General features: G+C 45.4%; 1 protein-coding gene across 1 annotated transcript in view; it reads left to right on the forward strand.

Annotated features, from left to right (window-relative positions):
• The first annotated feature begins 249 nt into the window (after window positions 1-249).
• MERTK (MER proto-oncogene, tyrosine kinase) overlaps window positions 250-21,770 on the forward strand; it is a 127,374-nt gene continuing 105,853 nt past the window's right edge. Inside the window, exon 1 of the mRNA XM_008057096.2 lies at window positions 250-306. The gene's annotated coding sequence lies outside the window, so the exon portion shown is untranslated. The remainder of the gene's footprint in view (window positions 307-21,770) is intronic.

The following is a 21,770-nucleotide window of genomic DNA, read 5'->3' on the forward strand; positions in this document are numbered from 1 at the left end:
CCCCCACCCTTTCCCCCTTACGCCCCTCCTCTCCGGCCCTCCTCCCGCCCCCTCCCACCCGGACGGGCCCCCGGCCCGCCCCTTTCAGCCCCGGGCGCCTCCTGTCGGCGCCGCGGCTCGGCCACTGCGGTGCTCACGGCCCTGGCCGCCGGGACTGGGGCGCTTCTCTGGCGCGCTCCGCCCGCGACTGGGCAGGTTCGCGGCGTCCCTCGGTGAGCGGGTCCGGAGAGTTTCCCGGCCCCGGGATGGGGCCGGCTGCGCTGCCGCCGCTGCTGGGGCTCTTCCTGCCCGTGCTCTTGAGTGGAGGTGAGCGTGCCCAGCCGGGCCAGGAGGGGCTCGGGGGCTCGGGGGCTCGGGAGGGCGCACGCCGACGCGGGCGCGCCCGGCTGCCGGGCGACTTTGCAAACATCCCCCGACCCCACCCCCAGCGGTGCCCGGGAATAGGGCGCAGGCGAACCCCCACCCCATCCGCTGATGGTGGTCGCTCGACCGTCCCCAGGGCACCCGGGCTGGGTGGTGGGCGCGCGTGGCGGTAGATCCGGTTGCGGGTGGACTCTGGGGGCTCCTTCACCGCAGAGCGGGAGCTCCAGTGTGGCCCGGCGCTCTGTAAATCCCCAAGTTTTCGGCCGAGGGAAACGTCGGCAGCAGGTCTGGTCTGGAATGCGCCGGGAACTTTCCTCTAGACAGGGTTGCATGGCCCGGCCCCGCTCTGGAGGGGATTCGGGGGGACACAGGTCCCGTCTCCCGAGGGACCGGTGCGGGGCGAACCCCCAGACCTCAGGCGCTGGGGTTCAGTCCCGGGGCGGCGTCCGGCCGAGGAGGAACCGCGGTCCCGCTGCTCCCAACGGGCCTTATGGCACTGTTAGCATCCCTTTGCGGGGACGTCCTGGGAGGGCCTGGAAAAGGAAGCGCATTCTTTTCGCCCCTGTTAAGGCAGGACAGCACCCAAGGTGCTCGGCAGCGTTTAGGTTTATCTCGATTCAGCCCATTTTATGTAAGACTCTGGCAAGGGAGGCAGGTTCCATTCTGCATCAACGGCTTGTTTGGGGGGCGCGTGATTAACAGATTTCAAGTTTGATCGCTGATGCAATTCTTGAGGAAGCTGGAAGAAATTCTCCAGGCTTTATGTGGAAGAAAAAGAAACAGGAAAAAACTAAGGAATGCTAAATTCACACAGCTCAGGTATTTTTTCTTAGGTTTCTATTTCCATTCAGCCTGTAAATTTTGTCTCTGTTGCTCCTAAATGTGCCTGACTAGTTTTCACCTATTATAGTAAAAAAAATTTTTTAGGAATGCCTGGCAGATTCCATTTATAGTGTCTATACGTGCTTTCCTTTGAGAACTCATTTGCTCAAATGACAGATTCTTCAAACAATGCACCCGCTTTTTGCACATTAAATTATGTAAGCGATTTATAATTTGGGGCAACATTGCAATTTGAAACAAACATCAGGAGCCCAAACCAAGCAAAGAACTAAAGCAGTCTGTTCTCTGATGCCTTCCCCAAACCCTCGAAAATTCCTCAGCGTTTCTGCCAGACTCGTTCATTTTTCATAGTCAGCTGCAAATCTGTTATATTTTGGTGTCAATGAGGGCTGGCCATAAGTAGTTTTGAAGGTAGTGGATGTGGTGAAAAGTATGGGGAAAGCAATGGGAACAATAGTTTCTGTGTAAGTTATTTAAAATATGGGGTGTTTTTGTTTTCCTAAATTTTTTAAGAACTGTAATAAAAAAAACTTTTGTAGCTGTCAATCAACTTTAATCAGGTAATCGTAAAAGGCCTTTTAAAATTCACCCAGCAGGAAGAATAAAAAGTTTCTCGTTTTTTCTTCTGCCTTTGCTATCTGTTTTGAACCTTACCTGTGAGCTGTCTGATGGTGTTACTTACAACCTACATTGTAAAGAGCTTAAAGACTGCGCGATTCTCACTGGCAGAATTAGAGCAGAAGAAAGAGTCCTGGAGGAAGAGATTTAAAATGGAGATTAGACTCTTTGTCTAGTTTTAAGATTATCATATTGCTTATTGTGGGTCTGAGTGGTTCGCTGGCCACACAAGAGACAGAGACAGACAAAAACAGAGACAGAGACAGAGAGAGAGAGAGAGAGAGAGAGAGAGAATGTACGTGTAGATTCTACACTGAAGATGTGCAGAGGAATGGATAATTAAATTAAGAATTTAAGCATCACTTTAATCCAGGAATTCTCCCCCAACCCCCACCATACACAAATACCAACTCACAGACATTCTCACAGCACTGGAACTGCTGAACCAGGAGCTTTTCGAGGCTTTCCAGTCCTTCCTTTCTGCTCAGGCTCTGATGGGGGTGCCATTGAGCAGCAAAATGAAGCACATAGTGGCTCTCTGGAGGGCCCGGGAGAGGATGGAGCAGGAGAAATAATAAACGTGGATAAATATAAACACATTTTGAGAACTTAACTCACCATGTGGCTGTGTGTGTAGCCAAACTCAACTCTTAGAGTAAACTGGCCTTTTATAATCCTTTAATGGCAATATTTGTCTCCCAAACTGATACTGTAACCTGTAACTCAGTATTGTAAACATTTGTTGCCTATGGGCTTTATTACCATGGCTTTAAATGCTTTTTTAGAAGTAAATGATGCAGATTTTAAAAATAAATACTTTTACTTATTTTGAGTTGGAATCTCTCTGTCACCTAGGCTGGAGTGCAGTGGCATGCTCATTGCCACCGCAGCTTCAACCTGCTGGGCTCAGGCGATCCTTCCAAGTAGCAGGAACTACAGGCGTGTACCACCATGCCCGGCTCAATTTTTTGATTTATTGTAGAAACGAGGTCTTGCCAAGTTGCCCAGGCTGGTCTCAACTGCCTGGGCTCAAGCAGTCCTCTTGCCTCAGCCTCACAAAGTGCTGGGATTACAGGTGTGAGCCACCGCACCTGGCCTAATACTTTTATTAAAAGGTTTTCTGACCATTTATTCATTTATTTAGTTTTACAGACAGGGTTTCACTATATCACCTAGGCTGTGCGATCATGGCTTATTGCAGCCCTGATTTCCTGGGCTCAAATGATCTTCAACCTCCCAAGTAACTGGACTACAGGCACACGACACTATAACACCATACTTGGCGTGTGCGCATATGTGTTTATTTTTATTTTTTGGTAGGGATGTGGTCTTGCTATGTTACCCAGTTGGTAAATCTCTTTTTTTTTTTTTTTTTTTTTGAGTTGGAGTCTCACTCTATCGCCCAGACTGGAGTGCAGTGGCTGCTCCCGGCCACTGCAGCCTCGATCTGCTGGACTTCAGCAATCCTTCCGCCTCAGCCTTCCAAGTAGCTGGAACTACAGGCGCGCGCCACCATGCCTGGCTAATTTTTTTTGATTTATTGTAGAGATGAGGTCTCACCTGCCCAGACGGGTCTCAAACCCGTGGGCTCAGGCAATCCACTCACCTCAACCTCCCAAAGGCGCAGGATTACAGGCTGAGCCACCGAGCCCGGCAGTAAATCTCATTTCTAAAAATAATTTCCAGATAATTCTGGGACAAGGGCCAATGAGTTACTAGTCAGCGTTGGTAAGGAAGAGAGAGGTGTACCAGGCACAGGCTTCCAGGTATCAAAGCTGAACCAGGACCTTGAACGCACATGAGAAACAGCCATTTCCCACATAATAGCCAGAATGAGATTTTGGAAACAAATCTGGTTGTGTTTTCCCTTTGTTGAAAATCCTCCAATGGCTATCCATTCTTTGCCTGAGTTTACAAAGACTCACAGGGCCTCCCTCCCTCTTTGACTCATTTCCAGTCACTCTCCTCTTCAGCCACCTGTGTCTTCTTTCTGGGATTCCACACCCTTTGCCGTCGCTGTTCCTTCTGACTGGATCTGCTTCCCCATCTCCGCCTGCTGCCTTCTTCCTGTCATTGGGGTTTTAGCGCAGATGTTCTCCTTGAGAAGTCTTCCCTCACACCCATCCCCAAAGTCACACATACGTCCCCCACTCTCCAGAACATTCAATTTTCCGATAACACTTATCACTACCTGAGGGGTCCCTCTTTATTCTTTACTCCTTTTCCTCCGCTGTCCCCTCACTGCAAGGATGGCAGGGCTGCTGTCCTGCTCACTGCTGGCACAGTATGCAGCCCATTCACATGCTCAGTGAGGACCTGTGGATGGAATGAAGGAAGCAGGCCTCCATACATCTCACCAAGGGCTCCTCACCCTTCTCTCTTCCCACTGACTTTTCCAGAAACAGATTGCTGGAGTTCCCACATGCTCATGCTTGGGGCTGGATTGACAGAAAACAATCGTTTATTTTGCTGTGATGTCAAAGTGATCTTATTGCTGGAGAAGTTAGTAAATTGAAAGAAGATAGACTTTTGGGTCACATTAATCCCAAACATAATTTACATTCTTCTAGCTATTGCCAACAAGGACAAAAAAAGTCAGAAGTTGATTTTTCGGCCGGGCGCAGTGGCTCAAGCCGGTAATCCCAGCCCTTTGGGAAGCTGAGTCCAGAGAATTGCCTGAGCTCACGGGTTCGAGACCAGTCTGGACAACTTGGCAAGATCTTATCTCTACAGTAAATAAAAAAATTAGCCGGGCATGGTAGCGTGTGCCTGTATGTAGTTCCAACTACTTGGAAGCCTGAGGCGGAAGGATCACTTGAGCCCAGTGGGTTGACGCTGGTGTGACCACGATCGTGCCACTGTACTCCAGCCTGGGTGACAGAGTGAGACTCCAACTCAAAAATAAATAAAAATAAAAACATGAAAAATCAACTTCTTGATTGCAGCATGTAGGTCATGCTGAGGCTATGGGTGAAGTGCTGACCATGTCTTGTGGCTATGCAGAGTGAATCTTCTCACGCGCCCTTCCTTGAGGCAGTCAACACCACCCCACCCCAGGATGGTTCAGACCAGATCCAGCATGCCTAGATCAAGGCCCATAAACTTTGGTTACCTTCGGTTCACCTTTAGTTCATTATAATACTAAAAATCCGACCCCCAGAGAGAATTCACCACCATTTTGTGAACATGGGGACATATGTATAATCACTTTCTCACACTGCTCCTGCATACTAGAAACTCGACCCTGTTCATGCTTAACCCTGCACTCCGTTTATGTAAAATGCTGTATAACCCGTGGGCCTTTTATAATCGGAAGCATTTCTTCCTGTCCAGCCAGCTGCTCCTAGACCATCGTCCCTGTAAGTAATGTCCTAAGTAAAGCCCATGTCTTGTCCATGATCTCTGGGTCATTTCTTCCACCTCTCTGACACAGCGCTTTCCCTTTTAGGGTCAATGGGAGTCTGGAACGACATGGGGAATGTTCTTTTTTTTTTTTTTGTATAGATGGGGACTTGCTATGTTACCCAGGCTGGTCTAAAACTCCTGGCCTCAAGCAGTCCTCCTGCCTTGGGTTCGCAAACTGCTGGGATTATAGGCATGAGCCACCATGCTGGTCCTTTTCTCAATGTAATGCACTGTATCCTAAATGATGCCTTGAAATATAAAGGCAGAATTGTGTTCCACCCTCCATTGTTCATAATGCTTTGGTAAAGGGACAGGGGGTGTCTTTGAGTGCTGAAGTCTTTTGCTGTGGCTCTTTAGGATTCTGTTTCCTAGTAGTTCTGCTAACAACCCACCCAGGGCCAAGTAGGTCTCCAATGAAGCAGGACCTGCTCTGCCTGCCAGTGTCCTACTCTCCCTGCCCCCAAACCTCGCTTGCAGAGTTCAAACTTGACATAATACAGGAATAGCTTCCTGTCATGTGCCTCTCAGGAAGATATAAAAATGAAGTCTAATTCCTGCTCAGCTTTTCTCATATAGTTCTGTTCCAGAGTGGGTGTGGCTTTTACTTTGTTTTTGTATTTGTTTTGTTTTAGGGTTTTTCAGTGTGAACATTCAGAAAATACCTTTGCTTTTTACCAACTCAGACTAGGTTTTCCAAATGAAGTGGATGAGGCATAGAGAAGATGAGGCTTTGGTTATTAGAGTAAATTCTGTGTATGTACATGAGCATGTGTGTGCAGGGTGGTCTTGTAAGCAATGGCAAGGGCCGTGAGCCTCAAGCGCTCTCCTGACTCCTAAGGCTTCCTGCTTGGTGGTATGGGTGGGTGGAGCCCGCAGAACCACTGGGGAGAAGTCCCAATTACTGCCTCTGGCACTCTAGTCGTTGGGTAACCCCTGACTGGAGATAAAACTATTCCCTTTCTTTACCCCTCTGTGCTCCCGCCCTCCTGTCTCCAGCTGAAATGCTGAAAATGCAGCCTGGCGAGGGTGGAGAATACCATTGGGATCTACAGCCCCTTTTGGAAACAAGAATGCTTGAGAGTACCCACCTTCTAGCCTGGCACATTCTCCTTCTTAAGCTTGGGTTTGTTTTTTTGTTTTTTTTTTTTTTGAGTCGTAGTCTCACTCTGTTGCCCAGGCCGCAGTACAGTGTCATGCTCACGGCCACCGCAGCCTCGACCTGCTGGGCTCAGGCGATCCTTCTGCCTCAGTGTTTTAAGTAGCTGGAGCTACAGGCATGTGCCACCATGCCTGGCTAATTTTTTTATTTATTGTAGAGATGAGGTCTCACCATGTTGCCCAGGCTGGTCTTGAACCCATGGGCTCAAGTAATCTTCCAGCCTCCGCCTCCCAAAATGCTGAAATCATAGGCATGAGCCGCTGTGCCCGGCCTGAATTTTCTTTGTCTGAACCATGACTGTCAAACTAGGTAGGAGATTCTTTTTTTTTTTTTTTTGAGTTGCAGTCTCACTCTGTCGCCCAAACTGGAGTGCAGTGGCCACTCCTGGCCACCGCCGCCTCGACCTACTGGGCTCCGGCAATCCTTCCACCTCAGCCTTCCAAGTAGCTGGAACTACAGGCGCACGCTACCACGCCTGGCTCATTTTTGATTTATTATGGAGATGAGGTCTTGCCAAGTTGCCAAGGCGGGTCTTGAACCCACGGGTTCAGGCAATCCATTCACCTCAGCCTCCCGGAGGTGCGGGATTACAGGCTGAGCCACCGAGCCCGGCTGGTAGGAGATTCTTAACCACAGTGGGGAAGGTTTTGTGAGACCTTGCATTTGCACAGCCCTGCTTTTTTGGGGAGCTATGACATTTCCGTTCTCTCTGGTCCCTCACCAGACAGCAAAATCCAGGGACATGGCCCATGTGTGAAGCCTGGGCTGCCATGTCCAGGTCACCTCCTTAGGTCCCGGTGTTTTAAAGTGATAAAGGAAGAAAGGGTGGTGATGTCTCAATTCTAAACCCATGCTCAATTCTAAAGCATTTTATTTCGTCTTTTTTTGCCTATTTTGTCAACTCCCAAGTGCTTCCCTTTGACGCAATGATAAATGGATTTTCCATGATTCTTGGGGGGTGCTGGGTGGGAGAAGGAGCAGAGAGGGAGAAAGAGAGAGAATATTGGGACAAAGGTCATACACGAGAAGTTTTACACCAAAAGCTAAGCACATTTGAGAGATTTATGCTTGGAGAAAGCCCATTGCATTTTGTAAGTTCAGTGTGCAGATTTTTGCATCAGCATATTTTATGCTTTTGTGTTTCTCCTTGTATTCAGTCAGTGCTTTTTAGATAGTGGGTTGCTTCAAAGCAAGATCTGATTGCCACAGGGTTAGTGCCCACCCTAGCTTCCTTGGTGAGAGGGTCCATCCTCCTGACTTAGCTTTCTTACAGATCCCCCCTCCTTTTTTTTTGAGTCAGAGTCTCTCTCTGTCCCCCAGACTGGAGTGCCGTGGCATGCTCATGGCCACCGCAGCCTCAACCTGCTGGACTTAGGCGATCCTTCCGCCTCAGCCTTCCAAGTAGCTGGAACTACAGGTGTGCGCTACCACGTCCAGCTTATTTTTTTGATTTATTGTAGAGATGAGGTCTCACCAAGTTGCCCAGGCTGGTCTTGAACCCCTGAGCTCAGGAAATCCTCTTGCCTGGGCCTCCCAAAGTGCTGGGATTATAGGCTTGGGCCACCGCTCTCCCCCCACCCCTTTGGCAGCTCTCTCTTTTCTTCGGGGCTCTGGTTACCTCAGCATTCAGAGACAGTAAACATCTTAGAACTTGTCTTAGCTGTGGTCTGGCCTCTCATTAAATACACAAAGGAAAGCCTTGTTTACTTTTGAGAAGGGATTGTTTTGCTCTTTTAAGCCTTAGGGCCTCCTTGTTAAAACTACCATTAGTGGACTGGCTTCATTACAGTTTTGAAAATGATCAGTTTCACCAGTAAAAGCACACTGTCTTCGTGGAGAATATTAGAATTTCGGGGCAGACTTGCCAAAAGTAGTTTTCTGTCCCTGCACCACCTAGGGAGTTCTCCGTGAGATGGATAAATATTCATGGACTCCAAAGCATTGCCAGGATCTAGAAGCCGGTTTTCCACTTGCTACAGTTAATGGCAAACTGCCTCCACACAGGAAGTAAAGCCAGCCTTTTAGCTTTTTATGATTCTGGCACATGATTTGAAGATTTGTTGATGAAAACAATGTTCTTTGAAAGTTTTGTGGCAAAGAAAAAAAAGTAAGCTTTTTGGATTTACCATTAGTTAAAAATAAAAAATAGCCACTTTGGGAGTTCAAAGGTGTAAGTTCTCATCCCAGTTTTGATGAGAACCTGAAGAGACACCTGGGATGTGGCGTCTCATCTTTCTGAATTGCCAAATCCCTGTTTTTCCAACGAGAGAGCAGATAGATGATTCTGGGTTCCTTCTGGGCAGAAACAGATCCAACTGAAGCGGAGAGGCGGGTAGGGACACCTCTTGAGACACTCTGAGCATAGTGCCTTAGCAGGCGTTTGACCCACCAGCCCTGCATGTGACTCTGGGTGTGAACGTCCTTAGACATCAGCCTAGAAATGGGGACAGACGCTGTGTAGTGTTTCCTAAAACACGAGTCATGCCAGTGGCTTCCCTATTGTGGGCCAGTTGCTGTCCCCAGTCACCTGGGCCATCAGTGCCCTCATAAATTTCACCTTCCAGCTCTCTCTGAGGCAGTAGAGTAGTCTGGAGACACAGAGGTACGTTTCCAGAGAATACCAAGACTCCCAAGCACTTATTTTTGTTTGTTTGTTTGTTTTTGTTTTTTTTTGAGTTGGAGTCTCACTCTGTCGCCCTGACTGGAGTGCAGTGACCGCTCCCGGCCACCGCAACCTCGACCTGCTGGGCTCTGGCGATCCTTCCGCCTCAGCCTTCCAAGTAGCCGGAATTACAGGCATGCGCTACCATGCCCGGCTGATTTTTTGATTTATTGTAGAGATGAGGTCTTGCTGCCCAAGCGGGTCTCGAACCCGCAGACTCAGGCAATCCACTCACCTCAGCCTCCCAAAGGCGCGGGATTACAGGCTGAGCCACGGAGCCCGGCTAGTCCCAAGCACTTATGACCTCTTCCTGTCAAATCTGCTGGGAGCACAGACACTTGGGTTCTGAGAAGCAGCGGTGATGACTAAACTCTGACTGTTTTGCTTTACTTTGCCAAATTCCTAATGTTTATTTTTATTTTTGAGTCAGGGTCTCACTCTGTTACCCAGGCTGGAGTACAGTAGCATGATCACCGCTCACCACAGCCTCAACCTCCTGAGCTCAGGCGATCCTTTCACCTCAGTCTCCCAAGTAGCTGGGACTACAGGTGTGCACCACTACACCCAGCTAATTTTTTGAATTTTTTTTTTTTGGTAGAGATGTGGTCTTGCTAAGTTGCCCAGTCTGGTCCCAAACTCCTGGGCTTAAGCAATTCTCCTGCTTTAGTCCCCAAAGTTTGCACCCAGTTCTAAATTTCCAATGTGATTTACTCTCCAGCCAGGCTCTGGCAGATAAAAAAAGGAAAAATCAAAGTATTTTATGATCCTGTGATGCTAGCTGGCACCTAATACAATTACGTATTTTCTCTTAAGTCTGCTACACCCATAAAGCTTAATCTACACATTAAGAAACTTGTCCTTCCTTGTTTCTCTTAAGTCTGCTACACCCATAAAGCTTAATCTACACATTAAGAAACTTGTCCTTCCTTGTTCCTCAAACTGCCTATTTCCTTTACTGCTTTCAGAATTCCTTAGATAACTCTATGCTAATTGTCATTCAAAAAACCTTTGAATCCACCTATAGCCTATGGACTCCTGCTTGGCAATGTCCTGCCTCCCTGAATGGAACCAGAGTAAATCTCACATGTATTAATTTATGGTTTCTTGTAACTTCTGTCTTCCTAAAATTTATATGATATGACCAATCTACAATTCAACCATGGTGAGCATATGTGTCACATGCCAGGTCACTCATATTTAGCTTGAATAAACCATCCTAAAATATTTTACAGAGCTTGGCATCTTTTCGTCTACAGGGGGTGAAGTAAGTCTTTCTGGGGTGGATGGAGTGGGCCATGTCCCTCCAAGACGAACAGCACAATCTTTATGGTAGGGCAAATTATGATATTTTAAAAAATCTATTTATTCAATCATATGATGTAATTTTATATTCGGAAATTGAAAAAATATTTTGTGATAGTCATTGTAGAATGCAATATCCTAAGTATTTTGACTGAGAGGATAAGAAGAAAGTCAACTATTCATGACAGGGTTTCTCAACAGGCGGTGTGCTTTAGAACCACCTAGGAAACTTTTTCTTTCTCTTTTTTTTTTTTTGAGTTGGAGTCTCGCTCCATCTCCCAGACTAGAGTGCAGTGGCATGCTCCCGGCCACCACAGCCTCGACCTGCTGGGCTCTGGCAATCCTTCTGCCTCAGCCTTCCAAGTAGATGGAACTACAGGCATGCGCTACCATGCCCGGCTAATTTTTTTTGATTTATTGTAGAGATGAGGTCTCACCAAGTTGCCCGGGCAGGTCTCGAACCCGCAGGCTCAGGCAGTCCACTCACCTCGGCCTCCCAAAGAGCTGGGATTACAGGCTGAGCCACCGAGCCTGACCGGAAGCTTTTTTCAAAATGTAGATAGATGCTCAGGCCCCCACTCAAGGTCTGTGGACCCTATCTTTAGGGTGCAGCCTTACCCTGTGTGTGTCTAGACCATTCCATGCCACATCTCTCATTACGCTCCACTGATCCAGTATGTCTGAAAGAAGCTAGTTATGCTTATCCAAGGAAGGTGGCAATTCTTGGACCAGAATGAGAACTGTGAGCTTGATGATTCCTTAAGCCAAGTGCCCTTATGATTTTAGGACCTGCAGGTAGAAGGAAGGTGCAGCTATCAAGTGAGCCAAGCAACAAACAGAGAGGCCTAACTTTCTCTATCATTACATTTTTTCTTTCTTGCCTACTCTTTATGCTCAAATCTTGTTATAAAATATTTAGGATACTCAGAAAAATGTAACAGGTAATAACACTTACCTGTATACTCAGCACTCAGCCACTCATCATGAGAAGTCAGACATTAGCAATACAGTTGAAGTCCCCCATCATTGCCCTTTCCGATCTCATCAGTGAGGCCTTTCCCAGAGAAAACTACTATCCCACATTGGGTGTCTTAATTCTTGCACCTCTCTTTAGCCTAGACCACACATGATTGCACTGGTCACACTCTAGAGCAGCAGTCCCCAACTCTTTTGACATCAGGGACCGGTTTTATGGAAGACAATTTTTCCATGGACTGGGAGTGGGGGATGGTTTTGAGGTGTTTTAATTGCATAACATTTAATGTGCCCTTTATTTCTATTCTTATTACATTGCAATATGTAATGAAATAAGTATACAACTCATCATTTTAAAAAAGAGGTTTCGGTGTAAGTGGTAAATAAAATAATGAGCGGACCACATGCAGACTAAAATAAGTATCGGTCTGTCATAGAAACAAAGATCTGAGCACATGTCCTCACTCATAAGTGGACCCTGAACACTTATCATAATACTATAAGAAAGCAATTGGCAGTAGCAAGACGCTGGTGGGGAAGGTGTGGCACACAATATCAATAAGGGTACTCGATCTCAAACCAGGCTAAGTGGGGACCAAAGGGAGGCCCAATTTTTACCTATATGATGACCATATATGTACCTAACCCTGATTTGTACCCCACATCTTTAAAATACAATATAAAAATAAATAAAATAAGTATCAGATGCAGACTTAAAGCCAGCCAGCAGATGCGGCTGTACAATTGAAGTACATCAACTCACTTGCCACTCACTGATAGGGTTTTGATATTAGTCTGCAAGCAATTGATTTGTTACGGTCTCTGTGCAGTCAAGTCTCACTGCTAATGTTAAGCTGTATTTGCAGCTGCTCCCCAGTGCCAGCATCACCTCCTTAGCTCCCCCCTCAGATCATCAGGCATTAGTTTCTCATATGGAGTGTGCAATCTAGATCCCTCACATGCGCAGTTCACAATAGGGTTCAAGCTCCTATGAGAATCTAATGCCATTGCTGATCTGACAGAAGGCGGAGCTCAGGTGGTAATGTGAGTGATGCGAGTGACTGTAAATACAGATGAAGCTTCTCTGGCCTCCTGTTGTACAGCCCACTTCCTAAGACCGGAACTGGTCTGTGACTTGGGGGCTGGGCACCCCTGCTCTGTAGTGTTGTTTTGCAACACGTCAGTTAAGGGTTGCGTGTAACAGAAAACCTTACTTCAGTGGCTTAACCAAAAGGTGGGTATTTTTCTTATAACAAACTGTCTGAGGGCAACCAGGCTGAGATTGGGACTGTGGTTTCATGATAGAGACATGGACCTGGCTCTTTACTCTGTCATCTTTGGTGTACAGTTTTAGAATTCATTGTTTCAAAATGGCTGCTTTGCCTCTGGGCATTTCCTTTGCATTCCAAGCAGAAAGGTGCTGAAAGGACAGTCTCATGTCAGCTGAGTTTTATCTAGAAGGTGACTGAAACATCTGTAGAAGGTGAGTCAAACATCTCAACAGCAAAAAAACAATCTGATTAAAAAATGGGCAAAGTATCTGAACAGACATTTTTCAAAAGAAGTCTTACAAATGGCTAGCAAATATATGAAAAAATACTCAGCATCACTAATCATCAGGGAGCTACAGTGAAGTATCATCTAACACCAGTTAGGATGATTATTATTAAACAACAACAACAAAAGCAAATGTTGATGAGGATGCAGAGAAAAGGGAACTCATAAACTATTGGTGGAAATGTAAACTGTGCAGCCACTGTGGAGAACAGTCTGGAGGCCTTTCAGAAAACTACAGATAGAACCACCATATGATCTTGCAATCTCACCACTGTGTTCGGAATATGTCCAAAGAAAAGGAAATCAGTGTATTGAAGATATATCTGCATTTCCATGTTTATTGCATCACTATTCACAAGAACCAAGATATGGCCAGGCATGGTGGCTCACGCCTGTCATCCCAGCACTTTGGAAGGTGGAGGCGAGAGGATTACCCCAGACCAGAGGTTTGAGACCAGCCTGGGCAACTTGGTTGAGGCCTCGTCTCTCTGAGGATGTATGTGAGTCTTTAAGGGTGAAAATGCTGAGTTGTAGGTTATATGCAGTTTCAGTCTCATATGTACGAGGTCTAAACACCTTTTTTTTTTTTTTTGAGTTGGAGTCTCACTCTGTCGCCCAGACTGGAGTGCAGTGCCACGCTTCTGGCCACTGCAGCCTCAACCTGCTGGGCTCCAGTGATCCTTCTGCCTCAGCCTTACAAATAGCTAGAACTACAGGTGCATGCTACCACGCCTGGCTAATTTTTTATTTATTATAGAGATGAGGTCTCACCAAGTTGCCCAGGCAGATCTTGAACCCTCGGACTCAGGTAATCCACTCATCTCAGCCTCCCAAAGCACTGGGATTACGGGCTGAGCCACCAAGCCCGGCTGGTCTAAACATCTTATAGGCAGGTTATTGCCATGGGAGATCTGGGCTGGGATATTTCTTCCCAAGAGTACTCTTAAGACAGGTCTGAGAATACTCCTCAGGGCAGGTTGCACCTGGGTTGTGAAGTGGACTGAGACCATCTTGGCATCACCCAGTGGCCCTCCCTGGCTTATCACCCAGTGCCCCTCCTTCACCCTTGGCTCTTCAACACTACAACCCTCTTCAGTAGAGCTGAGTAAGTCACTTAGCACCTGTGAGCCTCAGAGTCCTCACTCATGAACTGGAGACAATTCACAGGATTAGAGAAGACTGTAGGTGAAAGAGCTGGAGGATTATGTGTGTAGGGTAATACAGATGTCGGGTCCTTTGCTTCTTACCCAGTGGAAGATATTGAACATGTTAGAATTTTAACACGTTTGTGGAACTCTGTGCCTGGAATCAGGGACAAAGGCCAGATGTAGACATTTTATTATGCTACAATCTGTATATCAATTTGGAGAGAATTGATATCTTTACTAGGTTTGAGATTTCCAGTTTATAAACACAGTATGTCTCTCCATTCATTTGTATTTTCTTTCATTTCCTCCATCAGTGTTTTGTAGTTTTTTTGTTTGTTTGTTTTTGAGTTGGAATCTCACTTTGTCATCCAGGCTAGAGCAGAGTGGCATGCTCACAGCTACCACAGCCTCAACCTGCTGGGCTCAGACAAGTCTTCCTCCTCAGCCTTCCAGGTAGCTGGAACTGTAGGCACGCACCACTGCGTCTGGCTAATTTTTGTTTTAGTTATTGTAGAGACAAGGTCTTGCCAAGTTCCCAGGCTGAACCTCTCACCTCTGCTTCGCAAAATTCTGGGATTACAGGCATAAGCCACCATGCCCAGCTTGTAGGTTTTAGAATTCAAGCTCTGTTATATGCTTTTCACTATTACATAGTATTTTACTATTTTGAGTGATTGTCAATGATATTACATTTTAAATTTTGATGTCTATCTATTCATTGATTAGTATAGAGAAATACAGTAATTTTTATAGATTTATCTTGTATCTTGTGACTTTAATGAAATCATGTATTTATTATAAGCAGATTTTTTGTAGATTCCTTAGGATTTTCTGTGTAGATAATCATATCTACAAACAACAACAATTTTATATTTTCTTTTCTGAACTTTCCTTTCAGATGTGTTTTATTTTTCTTGCTTTATTGCATTGGCTAGAACTTTTATCACTGTGTTGAGTAAGAATGGGGAAAGCAAGCCGGGCTTGGTGGCTCAGCCTGTAATCCCAGCACTTTGGGAGGCTGAGGTGAGTGGTTTGCCTGAACCCGTGGGTTCGAGACCCACCTGGGCAACTTGGCGAGACCTCATCTCTACAATAAATCAAAAATTAGCCAGGCGTGGTAACGCGCACCTGTAGTTCCAGCTACTTGGAAGGCTGAGGTGGAAGGATCGCTGGAGCCCAGCAGGTCAAGGCTTCAGTGACCGGGAGCGGCCACTGCACTCCAGTCTGGGTGACAGAGTGAGACTTCAACTCAAAAAAAAAAAAAAAGAATGGGGAAAGCAGATATCCTTATCTTGTTCTCAGTCATTTTATATATATATATATATATATATATAGAGAGAGAGAGAGAGAGAGAGAGAGAGAGAGCGAGAGCGAGCTCCTTTCTCCTTTATCAAGTTGAAGAAGTTCTCTTTCTTCCTCCTTTTTTAGAGAATTTTGTTTTTGTTTTTGTTTTCTGGGGCCATGAATGGGTATTGAATTTTGTTGAATGATTTTTTTTTTGTCTTTAGTCTGCTAATATGGTGGATGGCGGATTTTTAGATATTTAACCAACTTTCTATCCATGAAATAAATTACACCTGGTTATGGCATGTAATTCTTTTAATATATTGCTCAATTGTATATGCTGATATTTCATTAAGAATTGTTTTACAGCCAGGCTCGGTGGCTCAGCCTGTAATCCTGCGCCTTTGGGAGGCTGAGGTGAGTGGATTGCCTGAGCCCGCGGGTTCGAGACCCTCCTGGGCAGCGAGACCTCATCTCTACAATAAATCAAAAAATCAGCCGGGCGTGGTAGCGCATGCCTGTAATTCCAGCTACTTGGAAGGCTGAGGCGGAAGGATCCCCAGAGCTCAGCAGGCGAGCCTGCGGTGGCCGGGAGTGGCCACTGCACTCCAGTCTGGGTGACAGAGTGAGACTCCAACTCCAAAAAAAAGAATTGTTTTACATTTATAGTCATGAAGAATATTGATCTATAGTCTTCTTTTTCTGTACTATTTTTGTCTGTTTTTGATATCAGGGCAGCTTAATAGAAAATACATTGGGAAGTATCACGTTCTCTTCTAGTTTCTAGAAGAGATTATGTAGAATCCGTGTTAATTCCTCTTTAAGCATTTGGTGTAATTCTATAGTGAAACCATCTGAGCCTGGAGGTTGTTTTTTTTTTTTTGGAGGGGGGCGTTAAACATTACAAATTCACTTTATATGATAGTTTATGTTCTCTGAGAATTTAATCCATTTCCTCTGTTATCAAATTTTTGTATTAGAGTTATTTGTAGTATTCACTTATCATTTTGTTATCTGCAGAGTCTGTAGCAATTTTTCCTGTTTTTGGTTTTGATCTGGAGTCTCACACTGTTGTCCAGGCTGGGGTGCAGTGGTACTCTCATAGCCACCACAGCCTTGACCTGAAATGAAACTACAGGCATGCATCATCACGCCCAGCTAATTTTTCTTGATTTATTGTAGAGATGAGGTCTCTCCAAATTGCCTAGGTTGGTCTTTCCTGTTTTATTGCTGATATTAGTAATTTGTATCTTCTCTATTTTTTTCTTCTCTATTTTTTCTTTTCCATCTTGCTGGAGATTTGTTAATTTTATGGATCTTTTCAAACAATCGGCTCTTTGATTATTGCTTTTTGTTTTTTCTTTTGAAACAGGGTTTCACTCTGTTGCCTAGGATATAGGGCAATGACACAGTCTTGGCTTACTGCAGCCTCCTGTCTAGTTGGAACTACAGGCATGCACCAGCGTATCTGCCTAATTTTTCTATTTTTTTGTAGAGACAGAGTCTCACTTTGTTGCCCAAGCTGGTCTCGAATTCCTGGTCTCAAGCAATCCTTCTGCCTTGGCCTCCCAAAGTGCTGGGATTTCAGGCGTCAGCCACTAATGCCCAGCAGATTTTCATTTTTCAGTTTTATTTATTATATTAGTCATATTCTAACTTCTGCTTATTTGGGGTTTGTTTTGTTCTTTTTTGATATTGTTCTTCTTTGGTATTCTGAACTTAGATGATGATTTGAGACTTTTATTTTTTCTCTATTCTAATGTGTGAATTTAGTACTGTAAATTTTTCCCTTGGTACTGATTTAGTTGTATCCTACAAATTTTGATATGTTGTCATTTTAATTGGTGTAATATTTTTTAAAAAAATTTTCCTTGAGATTTATTTGACCCATGGACTATTTAGAAGTTTAGTTAGCAAGTATTTGGAAAATTTATTACCTTTCTGTGATTAATTTCTGATTATTTCATTGTGGTCAGAGAACACAAACTATACAAGTTCAATTATTTTTTCAATGTATTAAAATTTGCTTTCTGATCCAGGATGTCATTTATTTTGGTGTATGTCCCATGGTCATTTTGAAAGAATGTATATTTGGTTGTCATTGGGTAGAGTGTTATATAATTGTCAATTCGTTTATTTTCTTTAGCAGTGTTGTTGAGTTCTCTTATATGATTGATTATTTTCTGTCTAGCTGTTGTATCCATTGTTGAGAAAATGAGAGGTGTTAACGTCTCCAGCTATAATTGTTGATTTGTTTACATCTCCTTTCAGTTCTATTAGTTTTTGCTTCACATACTTCATAGCTCTTTGCTTTGGTACATACTTATTTAGGATTTCTATGTCTTCTTGGTATATTGACTGTTTTATCATTGTGTAATGCACATCTCTGTCTCTGGTAATTTGCTTTGCTTTGCTCTCTACTACCTAGTATTAGAGTAGTCATCCTGTTTGCTCATGATTATCGGTTATATACCTATCCTTTTTTTTTTTTTTTGAGTTGGAGTCTCACTCTGTCGCCCACACTGGAGTGCAGTGGCCGCTACCGGCCACCACGACCTCGACCTGCTGGGCTCCGGCGATCCTTCCGCCTCAGCCTTCTGAGTAGCCGGAATTACAGGCATGCGCTACCACGCCCAGCTGATTTTTTGATTTATTGTAGAGATGAGGTCTCGCTGCCCAGGCGGGTCTCGAAGGGTCTCGAACTCGTGGCCTCAGGCAATCCACTCACCTCAGCCTCCCAAAGGCGCGGGATTACAGGCTGAGCCACCGAGCCTGACTTTCTTTTTTTTTTTTTGAGTCAGAGTCTCACTCTGTTGCCCAGGCTGGAGTGCAGTGACACACTCACAGTCACCACAACCTTGACCTTCTGGGCTCAGGCGATCCTTCCACCTCAGCCTTCCAAGTAGCTGGAACCACAGGCATGCACCACCACTCCTGGCTAACTTTTTAATTTTATTGTAGAGATGAAGTCTCACTAAGTTGCCCAGGCTAATCTCAAACCCCTGGACTCAGGCTGTCCTCTCACCTCCGCCTCTCAAAGTGCTGGGATTGCGGGTGTGAGCCACTGTGCCCAACTTTCCATTTGGTTCTTCTTTATATCTTCTGTTTCTTTACTGAGACTTTATGTTTCTTTGCTGAGGTGTTCTACTTTTTTTTTTGAGTTGGAGTTTCACTCTGTCACCTAGGCTGGAGGACAGTGGCACGCTCCAGGCCACTGCAGCCTCGACCTGCTGGGCTCCGGAGATCCTTCTACCTCAGCCTTCCAAGTAGCTGTAATTACAGGCACGCATCACCATGCCCGGCTAATTTTTTTATTTATTGTAGAGATGAGGTCTCACCAAGTTGCACAGGCTAATCTCAACCCGTGGGCTCAGGCAGTTTTCCTCAGCCTGCCAAAGTGCTGGGATTATAAGTGTGAGCTACTGCACTGGGCCGTGTTGTACTTTTCATCTTTCAAGCATGTTCATAATTGCTCACTGAAGTATTTTTATGACTACTTCTTTAAAAACTTTTTCAAATTTCCTGTCATCTTGGTGTTGGCATTTTATTTTGTTTGAGATCAGAATTTTAAAATGGAAACCCAGACATTTGAGGTATTATACAACTGGTTTCCTCTAAGTGCTCTGACTGGAAGAGAGTTTGCTGCCTCATTACTGCCTGGTGGGGGTAGAAGTCTAGGTTCCCCTCTCAGTCTTCATTGACATCTGAGGGAGGGGTCTCATTACTGCTGGTCAGAGGTCAGGTGGGAGTTCTGGCTTTTCACCAGGCCTCCACTGATACCTCCCTGACCAGGAGGGGTAGGAATGCCCTCCTTACGGTTCCAACTGTTCCCCTGAAACTAGGGTAGGGGAAGCATGGCCTTGCTGGTTGGTAGGGAAATCCCGGACTCTCTGTAGGCTCAAACACTACCCCAGTGGGGAGAAGGAGGGATGCTTCTTTGCTTTATTAGTGCTGAGTGGGGATGGAAGACCAGGCTCCCCACATGGCCTTTACTTACACCAGTCAGTGGGGGTGAAAGTTTCAGTTCTCTGCTCCCTCTAGGCCCTCTCTGATACCACCCTGGGGGGCAGTTGCGCCTGTGAGGGTGGATGTCTAGGTTTCCCACTTGGCCTGTGCGGGTATGGGTGGGAATGGAGCCATGATATTTTCTGGGTTGTTTGCCTGGAGTAAAGCAATTTGTTTTCTAAAAGTTTTCTGTCTGGCTAGACTGCCCCTTTCCTAGTCCTTCAGCTCCAAGTCTGGGACATATGGGATAGTGCTGCCTGCTTCTCTCTACCTTTAAGAGTTTTTTGTTTGTTTGTTTGTTTGTTTGTTTTTTGAGTCAGAGTCTCATTCTGTTGCCCAGGCTGGAGTATAGTGGCACGCTCACAGCCACCACAGCCTTGACCTGCTGGGCTCAGGCGATCCTTCTGCCTCAGCCTTCCAAGTAACTGGAACTACAGGTGCAGGCCACTATACCCAGCTAATTTTTTTTTAATTTTTATTGCAGAGATGAAGTCTCACGGAGTTGCCCAGGCTGGTCTCGAACCCCTGGGCTCAGGCAATCCTCTCACCTCCACTTCCCTCTGCTGGGATTACAGGAGTGAGCCACCATACCGGCTATTTTTATTTTTAATTATAGTAAATTGCACATAATGTAAAATTTACCATCTTAACCATGTAAGTGTACAGTACAGTGGAATTAAGTAGGTTCATAATATGCAACTATCACCTTCATCCATTTTCAGTAAAATTGAAACTCTGTACCCATTAATGTTTAGTTACCTGTGCCTCCTCCTCCCAGCCCCTGGCAACCATTCTATTTTCTGGTGTCTAAGATTTTGATTACTCTTAAGTCTTTCAGAGTTTTATTTTATTTTATTTTATTTTTTGAATTGGAGTCTCACTCCGTCACCCAGACTGGAGTGCATTGGCACGTTCCCAGCCACTGCAGCCTCGACCTGCTGGCTCCGGCGATCCTTCCGCCTCAGCCTACCAAGTAGCTGGAACTACAGGTGCATACTACCACACCTGGCTAATTTTTTATTTATTGTAGAGATGAGGTCTCACCAAGTAGCCCGGGTGGGTCTCGAACCTGTGGGCTCAAGCAATCTACTCACCTCAATCTCCCTAAGCGCTGGGATTACAGGCTGAGCCACTGAGCCTGGCTTATTTTATTTTTTGAGGCAGGGTCTCACTCTGTCTCCCATGCTGGAGTGCAGTGGCACCATCAGGACACACCGGAGCCCTGACTTCTGGGCTCAGGTGAGCCTTCCACCTCAGCATCCTGAGCAGCTGGGACTACAGGTGAATACCGTCATACCCCGATACTTTTTTGATTTTTTTTTTTTTTTTTTTGAGTTGGTGTCTCACTCTGTCACCCAGACTGGAGTGCAGTGGCCGCTCCCGGCCACCGCAGCCTCCACCTGCTGGGCTCCAGCGATCCTTCCACCTCAGCCTTCCAAATAGCTGGAACTACAGGCGCGTGCTACCACGCCCGGCTAATTTTTTGATTTATTGTAGAGATGAGGTCTTGCCAACTTGCCCAGGCGGGTCTCGAACCCGCAGGCTCAGGCAATCCACTCACCTCAGCCTCCCAAAGCACGGGATTACAGGCTGAGCCACTGAGCCCGGCTTTTTTTTATTTTTTTTTTTGTGGAGACAAAGTCTCACTATTTTGCCCAGGCTGGTCTCGAATTCCTGGGCTCAAGTAGTCCTCCCACCTCAGTCTCCCAAAGTGCTGGGATTACAGGCATGAGCCACTGTGCTCAGCTCAGAGTTTCTTAAATGTTTGTTTCATATTTAACGTCCAGTGTGTTTAGGTATACTTAGTGGGAAGAATAGGGAAAAGTATATCTACTCTGTTTTTGGAGGGAATTTTTTGCTCTGTGTCGCTTTGGGAGGACTTTAACAAACTATTCTTTCTAAAGGATCTGATCTTCCAAAGACAGTGACATTTTTTTTTTTTTTTTTTTAACATGCCATAATTTTTATTTGCCTTGGCAATAAGTACAGCTGCAGCCAGAACATTTAAAATACATTAAAAATCAATTTTTGTTCACATTTAATGGTAGACAATGCTTCAGGCTCATGTATTGACATTACAAGATTGTTGAACTTCAGTGTAAAAAGATCTCCCTGAATCAGTGATTCTGTATTGTTATTTTTAATTCATATGCTGTTTGAAGCAGAGCATTCAGATTGACATAAATGAGCATAATATGCACAAAGTTGTAGTACTTTGTATCCTCTCACCTGAACCTCCGAAGTCCGCAATGATGATTAGGTTTTAATCTTTTAAAAATGTATTTATTTGTTTGTATTTATTATAAAGATGTGGAGTACAATTCAGGGTTGTGTATATTAACACTGATTATGCAGGTACCCTTGTTAATGAGGTATGCCTTCCTCTCCCCTAGCAGTTTCCCTCAAATGCCAATCACACACCCACCTCCTGACAGATGCCCACTACTGC

Source organism: Carlito syrichta, unplaced genomic scaffold (genome assembly GCF_000164805.1).
Source record: "Carlito syrichta isolate Samal-C Ts95f unplaced genomic scaffold, Tarsius_syrichta-2.0.1 Scaffold302727, whole genome shotgun sequence".
NCBI classification, from domain to species: domain Eukaryota; kingdom Metazoa; phylum Chordata; class Mammalia; order Primates; family Tarsiidae; genus Carlito; species Carlito syrichta.